Source organism: Monodelphis domestica, chromosome 1, assembly GCF_027887165.1.
Source record: "Monodelphis domestica isolate mMonDom1 chromosome 1, mMonDom1.pri, whole genome shotgun sequence".
NCBI lineage: Eukaryota > Metazoa > Chordata > Mammalia > Didelphimorphia > Didelphidae > Monodelphis > Monodelphis domestica.
Window position 1 is genome coordinate 151,979,916 of NC_077227.1, and position 23,982 is coordinate 152,003,897.

General features: G+C 38.1%; 1 protein-coding gene across 14 annotated transcripts in view; it reads left to right on the top strand.

Annotated features, from left to right (window-relative positions):
* TLN2 (talin 2) overlaps positions 1 to 23,982 on the top strand; it is a 596,702-nt gene that overhangs the window by 92,704 nt on the left and 480,016 nt on the right. For all 14 annotated transcript variants that reach the window (XM_056808077.1, XM_056808019.1, XM_056808054.1 and 11 more), the window contains one exon: positions 13,657 to 13,763. The gene's annotated coding sequence lies outside the window, so the exon portion shown is untranslated. The remainder of the gene's footprint in view (positions 1 to 13,656; positions 13,764 to 23,982) is intronic.

A 23,982-nucleotide genomic window follows, 5' to 3' on the forward strand; every position in this document is an offset into this window, starting at 1 on the left:
TACTGTCAAGTGCTCCAGGGCCCAAATTTCTTCCTGTCTGTTGGGAGCCTTGGGTCTGCTGATGAAGGAAAACCAGATTTAAAAGAATGTAAATAAGGAGGCAAGTGGTGCTCCTGAAAACTTTTGACAAAGTTTGCATTATGCCAGGCAAGTTAAGTATGTGACACTGTAAAAACAATTTACAGCATTTTAATGGAAGCTGGGAGGGGTGATGATGATGATAGTCTATTTTTTAAAAAACTGTCATCTTGTCATGTCACTGACACAGAGTCCTAACCAAATAAGAAACACTTGTATGTTGGAAAAAGCCCCCCCAAAACTTTTAGATGGGCTGTGGTAGTCAAATATTACTTCCTTATTTTATTTCCAATATAAACACACAAGTAACTCTCTGACTCTTTCAACTCAAGGTCAAAAACATTGCCACTCACAACCAATCCACAAAAAAATGTTTTTTTTCCTCACCAAAAAAATATCAAATCACTAGTAGGCTCCATCTGCCCTCAATTGATTCTGAAAAATAAAGGGGAAAGAACAATCCTTCTCAAAGTAATCCAGGTCTCTAGGTGAATTTATAAATTTATTCCCTTACTAAGCTAGTTTAGCCAGAGGGTGTAATGATAAAGTTACTCAGCTATAGTTTTGATTTGCAGGAGCCTTTCTCTTGGTCCATAACCATAGAGACCCTAGATAAGCATTCCAGAGGAAGTCTGGTGTTTAGGACAATAAGGAAATAGAAACCAAGCAGATGGGCTCAAATCATTAAATGCTTTATGCTGGTGGTTTGTAGAGAAGAAAAATTTCATCTGGTGCAGGCAGCCTGTTCACTGTCCTCCATCACAAGCTAATAATTTCTTTCAATTTGAATGCTACCTGTGTGGCCCACTGAGGAGCCTATGTCTGGGCAAGGCAGAAGGAAGAAAAAAGGTAAAAGAGTAAGAGGGAATATAAATAAAGATAAATACTATAGGAGAGGAAGGAAAGACAAAAGTTAGTTGGAAGAGATAAGAGAAAAAGATACATTTCAGAGGAAATGTTAGATAATGGAGAGAGACCATGGATTGGTCACAAGTGCATAGACACTTATTTTCTTTCCCTAAGACTTATGATTTTATTTTTGTTGACCTTTTGAATCCCACCCCCCCCCCCCACTTCAATTCCTCTTTATGACTAGTTAAGGCTGAGAAGTCACTGCAGTTGCTTCTTAAGCTAGTAGATAATGTCTGCAATGTTGGTATTTGATTAACCAGAATTCTGGTGATAGCGTTTCCATGCTAAGGTTTTAATAGCAGCAGTGATCATAACAAGCATTTGTGGCTACTTTGATTATTTTGACATATAGAGGAGGCTCACTGGCTAATAATACCTTCTTATGGGTACCAGCCAGTTAGTAAAAGTTGACTATGAAGATCTTGGGAAAAGTCATTGAAAACCTTGTACCTCCCAACCCCAAATGCTACTTTGATCTTTACAATAATCCTGACTTTTCAAAGTTGATCAAAAATGGGATTGTTCTCCCATTGAATTGTGTTCATGCATGTTACTGACAATTCTTCTTTTCAGTAATTCAAAGGAGCTGTGGTTTCATCAATGTACCTTTGCCCTCCAATGATGTACACTGAAATTGAGCTATGCCTTATTCTATGCAGTTGTTATCCAGGTTTTCCTATAAATCAACTGGGGGAAAAAAAAAGATTTATTAAGCACTTGCTATGTGCCAGGCACTGTACTAGATGCTAGAGACAAAAATACAAAAGTAGAATGGTCTTTGCCCTCAGGAACTTTTTGTAGTGTGGTACTTTTTGTTCAGTTGTATCTAATTATTTGTTTGGGGTTTTCTTGGCCATTATACTGGAATGGTTGGCTATTTCCTTCAAACTGAGGCAAACAGGGCAAATGACTTGTCCAGGGTCACACAGCTAGTAAATGTCTGAGGCCAGATTTGAATTCAATAAGATGAGTCTTTTTGATTCCAGATGTGAAACTCTTATCTACTATATCACCCAGCTCTCCCCTGGGGAGAGAAGGAAAGATGATCTCTTGGTATCAAAAGACTTTTTCAAAAGACTTTGAATTTGACTAATCTTGCAAAGAGGTCAGATTCTTGCCCCACAGAATATTTCTCTGTGGAGCACTAGTCTTATTTAAGAAATAATGTAACATTAATGGATTAGGGAATGGAACTTAAATATCAGAAGGACTTGGGTTCAGTTCCTGCTTCAAATACTTAATGGTTTTGTAATCTTGAGTAAGTCATTTAATTACTCAGTTGCCTCATTGGTAAAATGATTACCAAATCTATTTGTAATTAGTAAAAACTAATTACTTAGTTGCCTCATTGGTAAAATGTGTTGGATTCGATGGTTTCTAGAGTCCCTTATAATCTGAAAAATATCATCCCAAGATACTTATGACCTGCAGAGACTAATCTTGAGAATAACTTTCTCTTTCTCATTTGCAATAGTTATTTATCAATAGTGGGAGCTAAAGGGCTAATGGGATTAGGGGAGTAAGATTTTTCACATAGATGGAAATAGGACTGAGATCTCTAAAAGACATTGGCAGATAATTGAAGGTCCAGATCTAATGGGGGCTGGACTGAAGGCATTATCTTAAGAGAAAAGATACCTTCTAATTGGTAGCATTAAGTAATACCTAGTCCTCCAAATTAAATTCACAGTGGGGTAAGCTCATGAGTATAAAAAAATGAAAAAAAAATCTATGTTGACTGAATTTGCTTTTGAGAGAACCAAATTCTAAGTGGTGATCTAAACTGACATTCAGGCATTCTTAAGATTAAATAGATTATGAAATGACTCCTATAAGATGGGGGGGGGGGAACAAAACAAAAGTCACTGTTTGTATCATCAATCAATCAACAAAGTGCCTTCTATGAGCCAGGCATTAAGCATACAAAAAGAGGCAAAAATCAGTTTCTGCTCTCAAGGAGCTTATGCTCTAATGTGGGAGACAACATGCAGATAGATCAATATAAAGCAAGCTATATACAGGATAAATAGGAAATAATTAACAGAGGGAAAGTGCTGAAATTAAGAAGGGTAAGGGAAGGTTTCCAGTAAAAGAAGGCATTTTAGTTGGGACTTAAAGGAAACTGGGAAGGTCAGCAGCCAGAGCAAAAGAGGGAGAGCCTTCCAGATATGGGAGAAAGTCCAGCCAAGTGCCCAGAGCTGAGAGATGGAGTATATTGTTCTTGGATCAGCCAGGAAAATAATGTCACAGGGTTGAAGAGAACATCTTCTATGTCATGATAGATGGAGATTTCCCTCTATCACTGTGGACTGGCCCCTGCTCTGCAACTTACAGATCTGAGAATTTCCGGGTTTGGTGAGAGTCTGTGACTTGTTCAGGGGAGCCAGATATTATTCAGAGGTCAGGCAATATTGAACCCAGGTCATTTTGATTCAGTCAAAGCCAAATCTCCATCCATCATGTTATGTTGCTCTACTTATGCAGATTATATCCATATTTAAAGATATTACTAAATATGCTGTTATCATCCAATAAGGTTAGTTTCTTTTATAAATAAATTTGAGAGAAGAATCTTCCAGGCAGAACTCTCTCTGAGGCACAAGTAAATCCTTTGCTTTGCTTTCCCTTGAAGGGAAATAAGCCTTGGAACTTCCAAAGAGACCCCTGAAGTGCGAAAAAGGAAGTTTGCCCAGGTGATGATAAAAAACAAATTCTTTCCCTAATCTCACCCCCACATCCCCAAAACATATATATATATATATATATATATATATATATATATATATATATATATACACACTAGAGCTTCACATATATAGAATTAGTAAATCCCCCTCATAAAATTATACATATACTTCTGTAGATCTTATGTTATATCTCTCCTTCCTTTTCTTTCAGATTAGCCCTCATTAATTTTAATCAGATTCTGGTTTGTAAAAATGTTGGGCAAGAGGATCAGCATGATTCTGCCCTTCAGAAATTTTTACTTCCTTAAGGGATGTTTCCAGAGATTTACATCCATTATTCAGTACAGAATCTGGCTATTCCAGTGTCTCCAGTGATACAAAAACTTGCTATCATTTTCTTTTTTTAGCTCTGACCAAGGCCCTTGATTAAAATGAATTTGAATTTTTATAGAGTGACTGAATTCCTTATGGATAAGCAAGGGTCGTGACTTTTGTGAAGGCTTTTAGCCAGGTCTCAGAAGTTTGGCTGAAGGGGTTGGTCAGTTGCAGGAGCCAGTCTGGGTCATGAGTCAAACATCAAACAAGAGCTTCTGGAATCCATTTCCTGATGTGGTCACTCCTTGGTGCCTTGGTCAAGAAAGGGGTGGAAACACTGGATTCTGTATATGTGAGCCATCTGTGGCTAGTCTTTGAGAGGCATCCTACTGCTCAATGATAGGGCTGTATTATACACCATGTAAGGAGAGAAGGAAGGTGCTTGATTGTCAAAACAATTACTTGAAAAAGCCCTGTGTCTTCCTAGTAGAGTCAGGTCATTTCCCTTTCTTTAAAACAAACAAACAAACAAACAAAAAACATTGAATGAATATTTTATTGAGAGGCTCCTTGGAAGTAGTGAATAGAGAATTGGCTTTTGGGGGCAGGAAGAGCTCTGTTTAAGTCCAGCCACTGGACTTGCTGAATGACCTTGTGCAAAGCAACCTAAGCTTTTGCTGCTTCAGGCAACAAACTCTTCTGGGACCATAAATTGCAGAGCAGGTGCTAATCTTCTTTGGCAGAGTTTCGTTTTTGAGATCTTTCAATACTAATGAAATCATAGATTCAGGCAAAACAAATTTCTTTTTGGTAAAACATGACTCTGTCCACTTTCCCATATAACAAAGTGTAAATGGAAAAAATAAAAACAAAAGCATAACACATTGGCCATGTCTGGCAAAGTATGCCTTGTTCTGTTTTTGCTAGAAAAAGGAAAACATGCTTCTCTGTTGGTCACTCATTGATCTGAGTTCTGATGTTTTCCTTTACATCATTGGACTCATTGTGTAAATGATTTTCTTGGTTCTACTTCATTCTGCATCAATACATAGAAGTCTTCTCAAGTTTCTCTAATTTTCATATTCTTTTTTTCTTTTGTCATAGTAATATTCAAACATTTTTGCTGAAAACTTGACAAACATTGTGCAATAATGATGTTTCTAACAAATACCAAAACAGATTTGTGATCTCATCTCATCCTTGGGAATTCCTTCTAATGATGCAGACCACTATCCATCCCTTTCTTCCCATTCTGTGTGAGTCTTGTCTATGTCCTCCTAAAAGCTCATTACAGAAGAGTTTACCCAGACAGAGTAGAAGTCTTTCTTTCTTCCTATGGATGTCACAAGGTTACCTTTGGAATATTTGCAGAATATTTGCCCATCCTCCTTTCATCCTTTGCCCTTGTCTTATGGTGAGCCCATCGTAACTTTCAGTCATACAATTCTCTGCTGGTATCTTTTTCTCTTTGGAGCTCCTCATTGGTTATTTGTTGTAAACTATACCCCTCTCTATTGCACTCTAACTGGTATCGACAATAAATAGCTAACATTTATTTAGCATTTTATGTTCTCTTTAAAGCTTCATAATAACCCTGTAAGGCAGGCAAGGATTATTATCCCTATTGTACAGAAGGGGAAGCTCAGGCTGTGAGAGGTTGGGATTTGACCAGTATCTCAAACCTAGTAAAATTACAGGGTTGTGATTCAAACTCATATCTTCTAACTCCAAATGAGGTGTTCTTTCATTTATACTATATTATATCTCTATAGAATGCTTGTAATGCATGGCACTGTGAGAGATATAAAATATAAGGCTCTATGGCTAGGACCCTACAGTCTAATTAGGGAAGTAAGATTTGGATACATATATAGGAAAAGGTATAATATGAACACAAGTAAACTGATACAACATACTTCTATGTATCATTGAATCCTAATCAAGCAACAATTTAACTTGGTGTATGGTGAGATAAAGGAAAAAGCATTAACCTAGAGCCAGAATGCTTGAGTACTGGATCTGCTACCATGAGATTCAATTCCAAGGAATAAACATATAGTAAATGAAACACAGTGTGCTGCCCAGCACCTCCAGGGGCTAGAAGAACAAAGATAAATAATACACAGTTCCTCCTGGCCTCAGTGAGTTTATAATCAGTGGATTGATAAAGAGGATTGGGCTGGTTCTGCTCACTTCATGCAAGATCTCAAGTGTTTTTGCTAGCTTTGCTGTGATTCTTTACCTGTGTTCTCTTATCTCTAGTAAAGATTGTTTAGGATACTAAATGCCTTACTTTTTTTGCATGACCTCTTATTGTTAATTCTGTTTCTTGGAAAATCAGTCCCCCTTCTTTTAGTTGCCACTTATGTTGACAAGGATTGAGATTTGATATCTGGCTCCTGTTCTTGTACTAAACCAGTTTAACATTATTTTAAAAGTTCATTGTGTTCCAGCTACTGCATTATATATTGAGCATACAAAATCAAAGGGAAAGATTGTTTGCCCTTTTCTTCAAAGAGCTTTCATTCTTTTGCGTAGGGGAAGAGGAGGGTAACACGACATGCAAACAGGTTAGTATAGGAAGGATAATTGGAGGAAGCAATATGTACCACTAAAAACAGAGGTAGGTTTCTGGTAGGAGATGGCTAAACTAAATCTTGAAAGAAGGTAGAGACTCTAGGAGGTAGACATGAAGAGGGTGAGGTATGTGCCAGGCACAGGGGCTTATCCAAGCAGGTCTCATCCTCTGCTTTGATTCCCTTATATAATTTGTAAATACAATAATTAGGGGGAGGGAAAAGAAGGAAATAAGCATTTCTATAATGCTTATGATGTGCCAGACATCATGCTAATATTATCTCACTTGATCCTTTCAACAATCCAGCGTGGTAGGTCCTTTTGTTATCCTCGTTTTGAAATTGAGGAAACTGAGGCAGAATGGGGTTAAGTGATTTACCCAGGGTTTCATAAATTGTTTGAGACTGGAATAAATAGTTTTACAAAGTCATAGAGGTGGATAATAGAGCGCCAAGTGTGGTAAACAGCAAGGATGGCTGATTTCTGGAATAGAGTGCCTGATGGACACTGATGTGCAATAATCTTAGGTAGTGTAAATAAGGAATTTGCCAAGAACAAGGGAGACCTGCAACGATTGAAGAAGTGTATGGAGGGGCAAATGGAACATTCATGGACCTGTGGGGGAAGGGGGAGTTCCATTGAAGATTTAAAAAGGAAAGACTGTTGGCCAGAGAGAGTTTCTGGTCAGTCTCTTATCTAAGACTCTGGGAAAGAGCTGGTTAGGAGACTTTCTTTTCTTATACCCTTTTGCCTAGCTGAGCTGAATGAAAGTTTCCTGCCCTAAACTGAAGATTTCAAGGACTTAAAGGAACTATATTCCTTGAAGACAGTTTTGATCCCACCATCAAAAAGTGGCCACAGGAAATAGTTAGATCTCCTGGTGTCCCTCTACCCTCTCTTTCTTCTTTTCAATAAAATAAATTAGATAATTTAAATTATAGAAGAACTGCCTCAAAGTTTATGTAATAGGAGGGAGGATTTTCAAATCAAAGGAAGAAAGCTGGGAGGGATTGATTTACCCTCTGGTCAGGTCAGGACTGGCTCCATTAAAGTTGTACAGCTTAGTGGAAGAAAAGGGAAGGTGCTACCCAGAAATCAGTCCCCCAAAGCAGCTGGTTTTCTGTTCCAGCATCTTTCAAGTCCTCTCTTTCTCTCTCTGTATTACAGTAGGCAGACTAAAACTAGACTGTACAGGAATTGAACTACTGGGCTAGAAAAGGTTTTATTTTATCTGAGGAGCAACTGGCAGTCATTGAATATTTCTAAGAAGCATAACTTAGTCAGATGTGTGGTAGCTCTGTAGAAAATGGGTGTGCAGGAAGCCCAAAGGCTTTAGTTCAGTTAGAAAACTATTATAGTAGTCCAGGCAAGAAGTCGTAAGGGCATGAATTAAGTGGTTGATGTATGAATATCAGTCATTACATATATGTTGATGTATGTAGCAATAATAGGGACTGCTATACACTATTTTTAAAAAGTACTGCATTATACTATCTAATTTTATCCAGAAAATCCCCATGAGGTAGAGAGTGAAAGTCATGCTAATATTCTCATTCCCATCTTATGGACAATTCGGATTACATAAAATGAGAGTTTTTATACAAACAAAAACAGTGTAGTTAAATTAGAAGAAAAGCTGGAAAATGGGGAAATATTTATACCAAATTTCTTTGATAAAGGTTTCATTCCTAAGATATATAGATAACTGAGTCAACTTTATAAGAATAAGATCCATTCCCCAATTGATAAATAGTAAAAGTATATGAATAGGCAGCTTTCAGAAAAAGACATTTAAGCTATGAATCACTCTTTAAAGACACCCTAATGATTAGAAAAATACAAATTAAAACAACTAGAGAGTTCCACTTCACATCCATTAGCTTGGCTAAATTGACAATAAAAGGAAAATGACATTGTGATGATTAAAAACTATAAGCACTTGGTTCTAGGTAAGAAAATTGATTTATTGATTAGGCTAGCAATGTAAATTAATTGATCAGTGATCTCAGTGATCAGAACCTTTTCATTCAGTCGAGTCATTAAATACAGTTTTAGAAGCATGCTCTTTAGCCCTCACCTAGACAACCCAAGATATCTCTAATTGGTGAATACCTAAGGAAGAGGTGGGACAACAGTCTCTCGGTCTCTCCCCCATTCCTTTGTGATAATGGGAAAAATCACACGCCTGATCCTAGGATTCCAGTGTTTAGATGAAGAAATCAAGTTATGCCTGGTTAAAAATGACCTTTTTTATTTACCCACTGGGGGACCCAAGGATGCTGCCATGCTGCCTGCAGACTTACTTAGCTTAAACTAGTTTTTGTTTACTGGTCAAGATGGGACTCACAATTTCAATCTCTGTCATTCCAACTTTAGAAGGTACTTTGAGGTAGGGAATGTACAAGCATTCCTTGGATTGCTAGGAACAAAGAAATGAAGAACAACGCTTGAAAATTACCAAGCCCTAGCAAACAGAGCATTATTTAGAAATAAAAGAAAAATGATACAGCATTAGGAATAAATGTTCTCAATATCCTGGAGGAAAACAGGTAAAAAAATTTCAGTTGGTAGGGCTATGAACTGATCCATTGTTCCTCAAAGCAATTTGGAACTATTCCTCCCAAAACCCTATTAAAATGTGCACACAGTGATACTACTACTAGATTTTACACCTGCCAAAACTTATATCCAAAAAAGAGCAGAGAGGAAAAGGATCCATATGTGCAAAAAATGTCTATATTAGCTTTTTTTTTTATGACAGCCATGAATTAGAAACTGGGGGAGTGTTGATTAATTGGATAATAGCTAAAGAAATTATGATACACGAATAGATTAAATAATATTGTGCTATCAGAAATAATAAATGTTTCAATAAACAAACCAAAACTCGAGAAGATTTGTATAAACTGATGCATAATGAAGAAGAACCAGGAGAACAATTTCTATAATAATACTATAAGGACAGTCAACTGAAAGAGTTAGTAACCCTGACACAAAATGATCAACCACAATTCCAAAGAACTTGTGATAAAACATACTTATTTACCTCCGAATAAAGAAGTGATGGACTTGAGCATACAGATCAAAGCATATATTCTTTTTCTCTTTCTCCTCCTTTTCTTCCTCAGTTAATGTGTGAATTTGTTTTGCATGTCTATACATACATATTTGTCATGGCCTTTGTTTTTCTGGCTTTTGCAAAGGGAGGGCAGTGAAGGGGAGAAAGAGGAAAGAGAGAGAATTTGGAACTAAAAATACAATAAAATTGGAAAAGAAAAGAAAAAACACTGTATTTTACAGATGGAATAACTGAAACCCAAAGAAGTTAATAGACTTGCCAAATGTCACCTAACTATTAAATGGGACAGTGGACTCAAATCCAGATCTTTTTATTTACTCTTTTAGGTCATTTCCACTAAAATTTGTTGCCTCTTCCCCAACTAGGTATTGCTTGCTGTGTGTGCTGATGTAGAGAGCCTCTTTGGACTAATATTCTTTCCAGTTTTTCTAGGTTGTGAGCAGATGATAATAAATTACATAAGCAACAAAGTATGAAGAATGAGTCTGCATAACCAGAACTATTTGGCAGAAAGGTAGCTCTTCCAATAGCCAGGCTTTTCAAAATGTGCCCCAGCTTCCCTGAGGAATTTCTCTTTTTTTCTAGCTACTTTCCAGAGCAGGCAAAAGGCTGAAGTCACAACAGATCATGTACTAAAGGTTCCTAGTGAATCAGAGGCTGACTCCCAGGAAAACCAGGACTGAGTAGAGTAGATTGGATACTGCTTTTATTTTCTGGGAGAGAAAACTAAAATTCAAGGATATCGGGTAATTTACCCTGGAGTTTGAACTCCTGAGGGCATACATGTGGCACAATGGATAGAGCACAGGGTCTCAAATTGGGAAGACCTGGTTTCAAGTTTGGACTCATTTTTTCTTAGCTGTGGGATCCTTGGAAAGTCACTTAACTTCTCTCTGCCTTAGTTTCCTCAACTGTAAAATTGGGATAATAATAACCTGCTTCTCAGGGTTGTTGTGAGGATTTAATGAAATAATATTTGTAAAATATTTGGCACATAGTGCCTGGCACATAGTAGGCTCATTCCCTTCTCTTCCCATTCCTGCTTCTTACCCTCCAAATTCAGAATTCTGCCTGCTACAGTCAGTGAACTCATATTGGTTTCCCTTTTATTTTAGTCTCCACAGCTGTTTTTTTTAAGCTTTTAATTCAATTTAATTCAATGTTCTATATTTCCCTTCCCAGAATAGCTTCAGGCTGAGAGAAGAGGCAGGTAAACCTAGTGGGAGTTTGAGAAAGGAGAAGGTGAGGAGTGACTTTGGGCAGCCTTTCTGGTTTCCTGATGTAAACTGGGACCCACTGAGAGAGAGAGAGAGAGAGAGAGAGAGAGAGAGAGAGAGAGAGAGAGAGAGAGAGAGAGAGAGAGAGAGAGAGAGAGAGAGAGAGAGAGAGAGAGAGAGAGAGAGAGAGAGAGAGAGAGAGAGAAAAGTGGGGGAAGTGCCTGTTCTTATGGGGGGTTATATATGACTTTTACAACTAATAAGTGAATAAGCCAGGGAAAATGAAATTGCTTCATATAACTGTTTAAAGAAATCATGTTATACTAGATAGAAAATTTTGGTGATATTTACCTTTAATAGCTCCAGAATTTAAACTATTCTTTACATTTGTGACCAAATGCTTCCTTGGAATTTATTTGGTCTTTGCATTGGCTCATTGCATTCAGTAACATCATTCCTGTCATAATACTTGTGTGACCTTAGGGAAGTCATTTAACCACATCATTTAGCCTCAGTTTCCTCCTCTACAAAATTATATCCCCAGAGCTTGGCACAGTCCACCACCTATTAATATAATAAATATTTGCTGTTCACTGATTATAAAACGAAAGGGTTGTTCTCAGTATCCTCCAGGTCCCTAAATCTGTGAACCTGTAACAAATTCATTTTGCAGGGAAATGGTAATACAATAGGGGCTGTGCATCATCTTGGAATGGACCACAGCAGAGGATGGGTGTGGCATGCTGTTCATTTTCTCTGATCCCAGTGGAATTGCAGTAGTAAAATGAAGAAAATATGAGTGGTTGCTGTAGTTTCAAAATAAATGACCTCACTGCCTCAATTCTACTTTATGCAAAGAGAACTGGGTAAACTATGTGGGGAACCCTAAGGCAGCATTTCAGAATACCCATTTAGTGCTTTGGGGATGGGAAGAGGAAAATATATAAGTTGCTATAGTGAAGGACTGACTCAGAAAGACAATGATAATACTAATTGCTGGGAAGCAAAATACATTTAAAAACTTTTTAAGTCTTATATTCAAATTTGACTATTTAATTCTTGGGAATTTATCCCTGATGTGTGGCTCTTTGAGCCTGTTAATGCCTGCCACCTGCTTCTTTTACTTGGAGACAAATAATCAGACTTGGTACAAATCGCATTAAAATGAAAGTTTCATTTCTCTTTCAAAGCTGTTGTATAATATTTTCAGAGAAGAAGACAACCAGTTGGTTTTATTTTGGACATGTAATTAGGAGACTTTAAGTTTTTAGAAGTTCATTATTAGGAACCACATATCCTAGGGAATTAGCATTTTGCACTTCTAGTTTGCTCTTTTAGAGGGAAAAGCATTATGGCCAGGCAAACTTTTGCCAGAGTCCTGAGCCCTTGATGTCCTTAGAAATAGGCTTACCCAGCACACCTGAAGGATCTACCCCCCCCCCTTCCTTTTTCTTACCCTCCCTACCTTCTGTGTTAGAATCAATACTGTGTATTGCTGGTAAGGTTTAGGGCAATAGGGGTTAAGTGACCTGCCCAGGGTCACATAGCCAGGAAATGTCTGAGATCAGATTTGAACCTAGGATCTCCCTTCTGTAGGCTTGATTCTCAACCCACTGAGCCACCCAGCTGCCCCCACCATTTTTTTTAGGGATTTGGTCCCCATGCCTGTGATTGTCAACTTTTATATATAAAACAGTTCTTTTCATTCCACAGACATATCTTTTTTAAAATTTCTGATTTTCTCTCTCAAACTCTTCTTTTAAAAGTTTTTATTTTTGACTGCTGTTTTTTCCATCATCATAGTTATCCCAAGATACCTTGCCCTCCTTATCCCCAAGAGCCATCTCATGTAACAAATAGTATTGTTCTAAAGAAGAGAAAAGAAAAATCAGAACTGACTGATACATTGATAGGGTCAGAAAATATGTGTAATATGTAATGCCTGTGGACCTCCCACCTCTACAGTGAGCTGAATTGGGGTTATCTTCTCATCTTTCTTCATTCACATCCTGCTTGACTTTTTACAGTTTTGTTGCATTCTGTTTTTATTCATTTTGGGTGTATCCTTTACATTTACATTATTTCACTAAACTTTTGATTGCCTTTTCCACCTGCTTGAAAGCTACAATATTTAAAGTTTATTTTGAGGAAAAGCAGGAATTTCTTTATGTGTGTAACCAAACTTTTGGAGAAGAGAAGAGGGGATTGGAGGAATGGGGAAGGCGAGAAAAGGGAATGAGACCTGATCCTATAATAGTTGGGACTGTCCAGAAAGGAATTTGTATAAAAAGTGTTTTACAACAAAGGTGGATTACAGATGGATTATATGATCCTCAAAGGCCCCCTTTGACTCTTAAAAATCTATGAATCTGGACCTATAAGCTTATTTTTGTAAGTCAAGAAAGATGTTTTCTAGTGTTGCCTCTGCTATTAACTAGCTGTGTGACGGTACTCATGTCACTTAAACCCTTCAGTTTTGTTGTTTATCCAACGTTGGGGTTGGATCTCCAAGGTCCCATCTAGCTTTACGACTTGACCTTGTTAATGTCTGGAAATATACTGAGAAAGTTGACCTCATGAGTTCCCATAATGTGTGATTCTCTAGAGGTTTTTTTTTTAGGGGAAATTAGCCAGTTCTTAGCCCTATACTTTTAAGTACTTTATTTCACATGGCATTTTCCTTCCCCCTTTAAAAATCCGATTTACCTATGTGTAGTGTTTTTAGAGCATTATTTCACTCAGTAATCATGATGTTTGAATTCCAATAGTTCATTTATTTCTCTTCTAATAGGGTTCTCCAGCAAGACAACATCTGGATTTGGTTGCTTCTGGCTCTTGGACTAAACAGCTGGTTTATTATCCTTCAACACATTTCTGGACTAATTGGTTGAAAACTGTGTAAGTAGTTCATATGTTTTCTAGGTGTATGGAACTGGTCTAGTTGATTCCAAAGACTTTCATGGTTCTGACTTATTTCTGTTATATGATTATCCTTAATGACAATGAAATGACTCTCAGCTTTGCTATTCATTTTCTGATGTGTTTGGCATTGGAGAGCACCTTAATGCCACAATCCAGGAGACAAAGGTATTGAGGAGAGAAAATAAGAGGAAAAGAATTCTTTATGTAAGAGATGCAAGTAAATCCAGCTTTCATAAATTGCATATTGTTTAGTTTGCCTAATGCATTTAGGAGAATCCTGAGAATAACAGGATGAATTATTTCACAAAATGAATAATGATTATATTATAATTTAGTCTTTTCTAAAAAAGGGAGTTTTATATAAGATCAGGGAACATGTATTGAAAAATGCTTGAGTTGGTACTGATAGATCACAATGTAAGATATTAAAAAGAGTCCTTTTCCTAAGCTTTGAAGTAAATGCCTGAAGCTAATAGCTGGTGAAAGACTACTGGGAAAGGATGATAGAATAAGAACTTGAAGTAGCATTTGGAAATAGTCAAGGCAACACAATGGTGTTTGGGATATTCTCCACTCAGCACATGAGACATGGCATTTAGCATTTATCTAAGCCTTCTGTGCACAGTTTTTCTGCTTTCATGATAAATGAAATTGCTTCCCTATCATCCAGGATCAAGGACTTGAATAGAAAGGGGAGGGTTGCCAATAGTAGAGTGGAGATTGATGATTGCTTGTGTTATTTCTTCTTGTCTTAATTCCTCTTCTGACCTTTCTTTGTGTAGCATTTTACCAATTTCCACCTTAATAGAGATGGTTTAAAAGCATTTTAGCCTTACTGGCTTTGCCTCACTTGAATAGTCTGAAGAACTTTGATTAAGGGAAGCAGGAATGAATGTGGAGAATAGAAGTATATAAACTAGTTTCTTTGGCTGCCATCCTTTGTGTCTCTAACCTCACTGTGGGCAGTTCACATGGAAGGCAAAATGGGTTTGCTTGTGGTTGTCTATTTAGTGACTGTGTTTTCCATGTTTTGACTCTGCCCCACAATGACTTTCCATGATCTTTTGGGTTTAGGACTGAGGTGAAAAAGATGGTAAAGTCAACAATATCTCGGAGATAATTTTCTCAATTTTTGGCAAATCACAAGTGACTACTATTTTCAGAGCTAGCCTACCAGGGTAAAGAAAAAGTAGAAACCAAAGCTTTAATGCTTCTTTGTTTTTTTATTACTATTTTGGCTCCTTAGCTGAACTTTGCATCACCACAAGACTCTGCAAGATGCCAAACCACTTGTAAAATGTAGAACTAAGTGATACAACTGGGTAGTTATTGTCAAGTTTTCAGTGTCCAAATATTGGTGCCCTTGGACTAAATGTCTCGTACTTTATGAAAATGGGTATAAGGAGGGTCACCACCCTTGCAGTAGTGAATTCACATAGCATCAAATCTTAATCCCTTCTTGCCTCTGTCTTCTATAGAATGTTGGAATGCCTCTTCAGACAAAAAAAAAACCCAACAGTTCAGGTTTAATTTTCAAAGTACTTGTTCATCACTTGCTAGTCATTATTATGCTATTTTGCTCCTTTGATACAAGGTACCAATGTGGTATATCCAGCAATTGCTGGATAAGAATAATGTTGTAGGATGAGACTGCTGTTCTAGGCTTGCAGGGATGTGGTTAGCCACAGACCCAGGAATGAAGTGGTGCCATGTTGTAACCTGACATTGCTCATAATTTATGTTGTAGGCATAACCTAGTGACAATGTTGATGGTGACATCACAGTATTTCTTTGTGTCTTCTCTAAAATGGAGCTAGTATTTTGTCTCATGGAATTAGGAATTAACTAGGCTGATTGTATATAAAAGGGCTTTAAAAATTTTGATCCTCAACTTCATGCTTCAAGCTATTACCTCTGAAGGTGATTAACTGTGGATGACCACCAGTGAAGCAGACTATCTCTCAATCTTTGGCATAAACCATTCTCATTCCTGACTCTGGGCCTTTGTTGATGACTTTCTAGTTCTCTTGGAGTAAGATGCTCCTTCCTTCCTTCCTTCCTTCCTTCCTTCCTTCCTTCCTTCCTTCCTTCCTTCCTTCCTTCCTTCCTTCCTTCCTTCCTTCCTTCCTTCCTTCCTTCCTTCCTTCCTTCCTTCCTTCCTTCCTTCCTTCCTTCCTTCCTTCCTTCCTTCCTTCCTTCCTTCCTTCCTTCCTTCCTTCCTCCCTTCCTCCCTTCCTCCCTTCCTTCCTTCCTTCCTTCCTCCCTTCCTCCCTTCCTTCCTTCCTCCCTCCCTTCCTTCCTTCCTTCCTCCCTCCCTCCCTCCCTCCCTCCCTCCCTCCCTCCCTCCCTCCCTCCTTCCTTCCTTCCCTCCCTCCCTCCCTCCTTCCCTCCCTCCTTTCCTATCTCCCTCCCAATTTGATCTGGATTATACATATATTATCAGGCCATTCTCCAAGTGATGGGCATTCTGCATTCCTTCAATTTTCCGTTCTTTGCCACCACAAAGAGAGCTGCTATAAATATTAACCCTAACTAAAGCTGTAAAGAGTAAGCATCAATTGCCAGTAACTAGTTTTCTTGTAACTAGAATCCCTTAAAGTATTATAGTAAGTATCATCAAGAAGATTTTGTAATAATAGAAGTAAATTTTTCTAGATGTTTTTTCAAATGAGAACCATGATACTCAGCATTTACTTAACCTTCATTTTAACATTAAAAAAATAGATTTTTAGTGATCTTAAAAAACTCTTATTTAAAAGATATGCCATGTATTCCTATTCTTAGGGAGCTATCCTTTATAAAGAAAAAAGTTTTTTGGGGGGGAAAAAGGAAAAAAAGAATTTGACACAACTGATGAACACTGAAAACATACTATATACAACATTTTTCTCTCGACATCTCTTCTTTTTGGCCAAGATTCAGTTTCACAGCATTCATTTTTTATTGTTTTGTGGTAGTTCTTTCCATTTATATTACTGTAGTGTTTTGTTTTTCATACACACAAAAACAAAACTATATATATATAGTTTGTTTATATATCCTCTCACTGGTTTTGCTGTTAAGTCTCTTTCTACATTTTCCATTCAGATACCAAAGTACTTTTTTTTCCTAAAGCATAGGTCTGACCATGTCACCCCTGTGCTCAATGACTCCAGTGACTCTCTATTACTTACAGATTCAAATGTAAAGTCCTTTGTTTGACATTTACACTTAAAAACCCCAACCAAAACACCTTTACTTTCTCTCTTAGAATGGATTCTTCTCTTGGTTCCAGGGCAGAAGAGCAGTAAGGGCTAGGCAATTTATTCCTCTTTCATTAACTCTAAAGTCCAAAACATTGCTTTTCAAGACTCTTTATCTCCTTTTCTTTTTAAGGGTTGCCCTGCAGATCTGGGATTCTCTATCTTTTCACCTTTGTCTTTTAGTTTCCCAGGTTTCTTTAGGCCTTGGTCCAAAGGCCACCTTCTGCTGGAGGCCCTTCCCAGTCACATCTTCCCCTTTTATTGCCTCTGAATATATCTTTTATATATGTAGTTATTTATATGTTGTTAATCCCTTTGGAATATAGGCTCCCTGAGGGCAGGGACTGCGTATTTTTTATTTTCTTTTTATCCCCAGTACTTACCCCATAGATAAATTCTTTTTTATGATGACTGACTTTTAAGGTAGGGATCATGTCTGATGCTTCCATATCTCCTTAACATCTAGTCACAAAGAGGGAGTCAAATAAATGCTTCTAAATATTATCTGAAATCTGAAAAGAATGGTTCTTTCTGCAACATGACCCATGGAGTTAGGGAGATAATTCTTGAGTGAATGGCTACAGCTGATGCGTGTAAAACTGTTCAGAATGGTGACCTGGCTTTCCTGATCTTCTTGTTGGAAGAGTGCCCCCTGGGTCCCAATTTGCCAAATGATGAGCCATGCTCTGCCTTCTTTTTGCTTTATCTAGTTGTACACAGTGACTCTGCCACATCTCTTGAAGTTGTCCATTGTTGTGTTTTTCAAAATGTGCTGGAAGCAAATTTCAGCAAGGTCAGATTTCCTATTGTCATTTGGCAGGCACTTGTAGCTGTTTCCATGTTTAACTGGAGTGTGCAATGACAAGATGATGAAAGGCTAATAAAATTCACTGTGCATTCTGCTTTTCCTTAACCTATCTCACCCCAAAATAGTCCTTTTCTCCTGAATTTCAGCTCGCTGCCTTTTTGGCAGATCCCTGCTTCCACATGCTTAGATTAGACCACAGGGTTGGGTTTGAATCATTTCCAATGGTGACTCTTTGGTTTACTTTTTAAAATATTCTCTATCTTTGGACATATCTTCGCTGATAATCTGCCCTGGGCAGTCTGCCCTAGCTAGGATGCTTCAGTCTTTAAGAGATTGAGAAAATGCCATCAAAAAGAGTTGTAATTCGCTCGGTCCATTTCTTCCTTTCCCTAGGGTCTGTGGCTGCCTTTGGCTCCTTTTCCTGTGATAATTATCACATGGATGCCCTTTTGACTGTGTATATCTGGGTGTGCTTTGCCAACACAACAGGACGAGATCATCCAGTCTATGGCAGAAAGCTTGGGCAGAAATCAAGGGTCTTGGAGGAAAAGAGGTCTTAGAGAAGGAATATAGAATGGTAGGCCTACCTGAGGGGTTTTTTAAATTGAAATATTTCAATGACAAAATACCTTTAATAGTCATTTTGAGATCAGTGGCAGCCAACCAAGTAGCCTCACTGTGTAGCTGGAAGGCTTGACCACATAGTGGATTTGGTTTGGCAAGGATTCTTTTCCCAGGGCAGCTGTGTTACACTGAGGCGGACTTGTGTGGAAGAGACTTTCACATCAGAGAAAGTGATGATGGTGGGGGTGGGAAAGGTGTGACCCACATGGAGCAATTTAATTCCCCTGATTGCTCAGTCCTTTTGTCTTGGGTTCAACATCCAGCTGCTCATTCTGCCTGAACTTGTAATGGAGAGGATGACTCAGAAATCTGGAAGTCAGTTGTGGTGATTTCATTGCAGGATCTGTGAAGGAGAGGGGAAGGATGGTCTGTGTGGGAGATGATTGCAAAGGAGATCTTTAGTAATTAAGTTGATGAAACTGAGAACTGAGTACTTTGTGTTACCCAGGGTTTGGCACTTGCCTTTCCGGGCAACCCTTTACAATTTGGCCATTTATTTATTACTAAGACAGGGAACAAGAAAACATTGGATGTCAAAATTCTAGAAAAATTAAGAGTCTAAATAGAAGTGATATTAATAATAATAGAATTTGAGATCTTTGCTAGTTTATTCTGTTCCAATAACTCAATTTTCGCCTTTCTGCAAAACAAAGTTTTATTGATGTTTTTGCTTTTTGTACCATGGCCATTTCCTGATATCCCCTTCTCCCTACTTCCATAGAGCTCTCCCTTGTCACCAAGAAAACAGTTAAGCCCAACCAACAAAGGGACTGTTTCTTTGTTTCAGATCATGCAACCTTCCTCATTGGGGTCCTCTTGCCTTTTCATTCACTATGAGGCGTGAGGAAATGTTTATCGCTGATCCTCTAGAACCATGATAGCACCTTAATTTTCCATGGAGATCTTACATAAGCCATTAGTCTCATGTAGTATGGGATGGAGCATTTTTTGTTTGGGGTGAGGGGAAAAAGGAGGGAGTCTCTTCTGGAAGGAAGATCATTTTACCAACTAGAGACAAAGATTCATTAAGGAATTAGCTGAATGTGTCTTCTCCCTCAGCTTCTCAAGTCCTATATCTTTCTCCCTATTTTTTGTATTTACATATATAATAATAACATTTGGCTCTTCTCGTACATTTTCCATGGTTGCTTTCATGAGAAAACTTTGGATTAATGAAGTCTTTGTATGCCGATTCTTTTGCCTCACATCTGGAGTCTCTAGTCTTGAGCTCCTGTGCAAGCTTTTGTGTGCTCACATCTGTCTATCTACATATGCACAGATGTGGGCTCCCTCTCTGGCTGTTAGCTTTGCAGTATTCCCTGGGCAAATTCTGAACTCCTTACCTTAGCTAGCCTCTCACTGGTGACGAGGGGGAATAGGAAGGATAGTATAGACACAGGAAAACAATTCCTTTTTTTATTGGAAAAAAGCAAGGGAAGGTTTTGGAATTATAATTTGAAAGCAAGCACATATAGGCATGTATATATACATACATACATGCATATGATCTACATGAATTTTTACTCTCTTTCCTTGAAGGAATACTTTAGCTTTCATGATAAATATTATTGCTAAAAAGTTGTGTGTAAAATGAACTGTTCTGAAATATAATCATTTGAATGCCCGAGGGGAGCTGGCGATTTAAAGGAGACAAAGCGGCCCTTCATAGCAGAACTCATTCTTGGTTTATCCCCACAACAGGCCTCCAGTTTTTATCTGTTATGTAACTTTGGGGTTCACTGTATAATGGACTTTCCTAAAGGGAGGTTCAGCTATACTCATGGTGCTTCCTTGGCTATGGAAACAAAAGGCCAGCCTCAGCAGAGAGCTCTGTTTTGAGTTAGACTTTGTCTGAGTGGAGCCCGTTATCTTTGCCTCTGTGGCAACAGAATGAAACCCATCAAAGAAGACAGAAACACAAATGCAATTTTAATAGGATGCTCTTCTGTTTGTTCCTGAGTATTCCTAAGGTACCTATCACAGCAATATCTAAGCCTTCAGACAGTGGCAATGGTAGATTAGAACACAATGAGGAACAGCTTCCTAGTATGCACTTGGCAGTCTAATAATAATAATTTATTATGACTTCCCCCCCCCCCCTTTTATTGCTTCTTTACTCAGGAGTGGCTGAGCTGAGAAAAGTCTCTATGAACTTCTACCAGGGATGAGATTATAGATGCAAAGAATTTCAAATTGATTAGGAAGTCGTTTGTTCCTGTTGTCTTTACCATATGAAAACAAATGGAAGTTTACTCTTTGAATCCATAATCTAGCCCCAGAGCAGGGATTTGCAAAGTTGTTCCATTTATGAATTTAGGAGGTTTGGAAAATGACCCTGTAGTCCTGAGATGTACTGGTAAATATTTAACAACTGACTCCCCACTCCCCCCAAAATAAACCCCAAATCTACAACTCCTCTCTCTGTCCTCTGTCTTTGTCTCTCTGTCTCTGTCTCTGTCTCTGTCTCTCTCCCTCTCCCTCTCCCTCTCCCTTTCCCTCTCCCTCTCCCTCTCCCTCTCTCTCCCTCTCTCTCCCTCTCTCTCTCTCTCTCTGTGTCTCTCTCTGTGTCTCTCTCTCTCTCTGTCTCTCTCTGTCTCTCTCTCTCTCTCTGTGTCTCTCTGTGTCTCTCTCTGTCTCTCTGTCTCTCTGTCTCTCTCTCTTCCTCTCCCTCTCCCTCTCCATCCCTCTTTTCTCTCTCTCCTTCCTTCTCCCCACCACCATACTATACCTTGAAAGCTATCTCTATGAATAAAAAGTAACTGTAGATGATCATCTTTTTTGCAAGTGTGCATATTCTGTTACATATGAATAAAATGTAACTTCCTGAAATTTAACAACAGTTTTTTTTTTAAGGAAATCAAACTATAAGCACAGATTGCTTTTGTGTCCCTTGTCTCAGGATTTCATTTAAAAACTACTTCCTTAGAATTTTGTTATTAACATTAACATTTTGAGGGATCTGTTAGGGAAAAAAAGCATAAAATGCCCAACATATCAAACTCAATGCAATTTTAAATAGAACTTTGACATATGGTTCCCAAGTAACTAATTTGTCATATCAAAATACTGAAATTACTAATCCTAGAATCAGTTTTGGGTATCCAGTGGTTTTATTGAAGTGGTCCTAGCTTTCTCAGAAACTTCTCATCCAGCTATCAGATTAACAGCAGTACTTGTTTTTGGATGTTCATTTATTTCCTTTCTAGCCAACCCCACCCCTCCCCCATCACTCACATTTAAGAAAATGTAATAAAATATCAGTTTCTCTTGGATATTTCTAGGCAGATCTATTGTTTTCCCATCTCACTAGTAGCTGTATAACTCTTAGGGATTTATGGATAGAGCTTATTTTAAAATCTTGGAACTTCTCACTTTCCAAGGGGAACATCTAATACAGACTTGATTTCTAGGTTGAGACATTTCTCAGCATCTTTCTTTGCTCTATAACAATGGCCAAGTAGAAACAGCTTCTTGGGACTGGCTTTTGTGGTGAGTGGTTTGGGCCACATGCATGTATGACAGTGTTCTTCAGGGCCAGCAGCTGATAACAACCATTCAGTACAGCTGAAAAACAGCTGGGTTGAGAAGTAAATACACTTGTGCTTGTTGGCAAAGTAGAGTAGAAATTATAGGCAGCCCTAGGAAAAAAGTCATTCTGGATAAGCCTTAGCTCTTTAGGAAGGACTTTTAATATGTTGTTCTTATCTTGTACTTTGAAGATATCCAGAGATTCTTGGTTTGTTTGATTAAAAACAAAATAAAACAAAGACCCCCCACACTGCTTATTACCTGAAATAGGCAATGTTTTTGTCCCCAGTCAATGTGATTTTTCTTGACTTCTTGTCCCTATACTCTCCTAGTTTACCCCTTCCTTCCAAACTTAGAAATGTATTGTGAAAAGAATGTTGGATTTCAAGTCAAAAAAGTCATGCATGGCCATCCATTCCTTGGGTAACCTTGAGCCAGTCACCTCGCCTTGCTGGGCAAAAGTGTTTCCTTAGCTATAAAATGAGGAGAGTGGGATAAATTATCTCTAAGGCTTTTCCAAACTGACAACTTGTGTGAAAGAGTGCTGAAAATTTAATGCATTTATTTCCATTTTAACCAAAATCGATCTTACCCTATAAACAACCAAAACAACCAAATGCTCCCAAGTAGCTTTAGGACTTCCAGAAATTTTATGATTCTGTGAGAGAACACACACAAAGAGATTCTTCTGAATTAATTCAGGCAAAAAAAAAAATAGAGTGGATAAATTATATTTTACAATGGAATTTTTCTTTATTGGAGGCAACTTTGGAAACACTGGGTTTCTAACCAGTCTTAGTCTGAGAAGTTGAGGAGGTTCTCCTGAAAGAAAGTTACTGACTACAATGACATCATTTGTATTCAAGGTAAAAATTCAGACCCAGGGCACCCAAACTGCCTTTGCATCTGACATGAGGCAAACAACTTAAAGAGCTATAAATCCTGAAGTACTAATTACACTTGATCCATGTTGCCTCTCTCCTTTCTATTTCACAGCCATGAGCTGGGAGATGGAGGTGTCACTGGGGAGCGAGATAATGGGCATAAATGATGATCCAGGAAATCTAGTTCCTGAGCAGCTGTCAACCAGCTGTCAGGCTGGTGACTCAGCAAATGGTAAAATGGAAAGTCTAGACTTAGAGATTTAGTGGAAAGAGCATGGAATTTGGAATTAGAAGCCTTCATTCCAAGATCAGGCTTTCTGAAGGCAAGGGTCTATCACTGAGCCCTCCTTTTACCATCTACATAATGGGGATTGATTGAGAAAAAGATAGTGCAATTATTAAGTGCTTACTATGTGCCAGGCATCATACTGGGTGTTGAGGTTACAAGTGCAATCAAACAAGATGATCCTGGCCTTCAAGGTACTTTCCTTCCATTTGGAAGACTCCACATAAAGGGGGAATTGAAAACTTGGTGGGCACCTTTGTCTTGGATTTGGCAGCCAAGAAATGAGATTGAGGCTTGGTTTCCACAAGGTAAGGTGAGACTTCACCTGTTTATAGCTCAGGATGGCATGACTTTCCTCACAGGTTTGTTGTGAAGTAAATGAAAAAGTCCTTTTTGAATGTGAATTGCTAGCCAGTTCAGTCCAGTAAACATTTACTAAGTGCCTTATATGCTGTGCCAAGTACTGGGGATGCAATTAATAAAAAGAAAGATGGTTTCTGCCCTCAAGGAGCTTACAATATGATTAACAGGGAGAGATAACACACCAAAGGAGGTGGGAAAGCAGGGAGTGGGACACACAGAGGGTACTGTAAAAATAATAAATGGCCAGTTATAAAAATAAAATATTTATTGAAATATATAAGGATAAAAAGGATTTCTAATTCTAAGGGATTCTAAATCCATCCCAATAAACTCCCTGGAGGAAGCACTTCTCCTGTGTTTCACAGGCTACACTAATCTTCCCTAATCTGACTAACCCAAATTTATACTATCTAAATAAAAACTACCACAATTATCCTTATAATTCTTTTTTTTTTTTAAA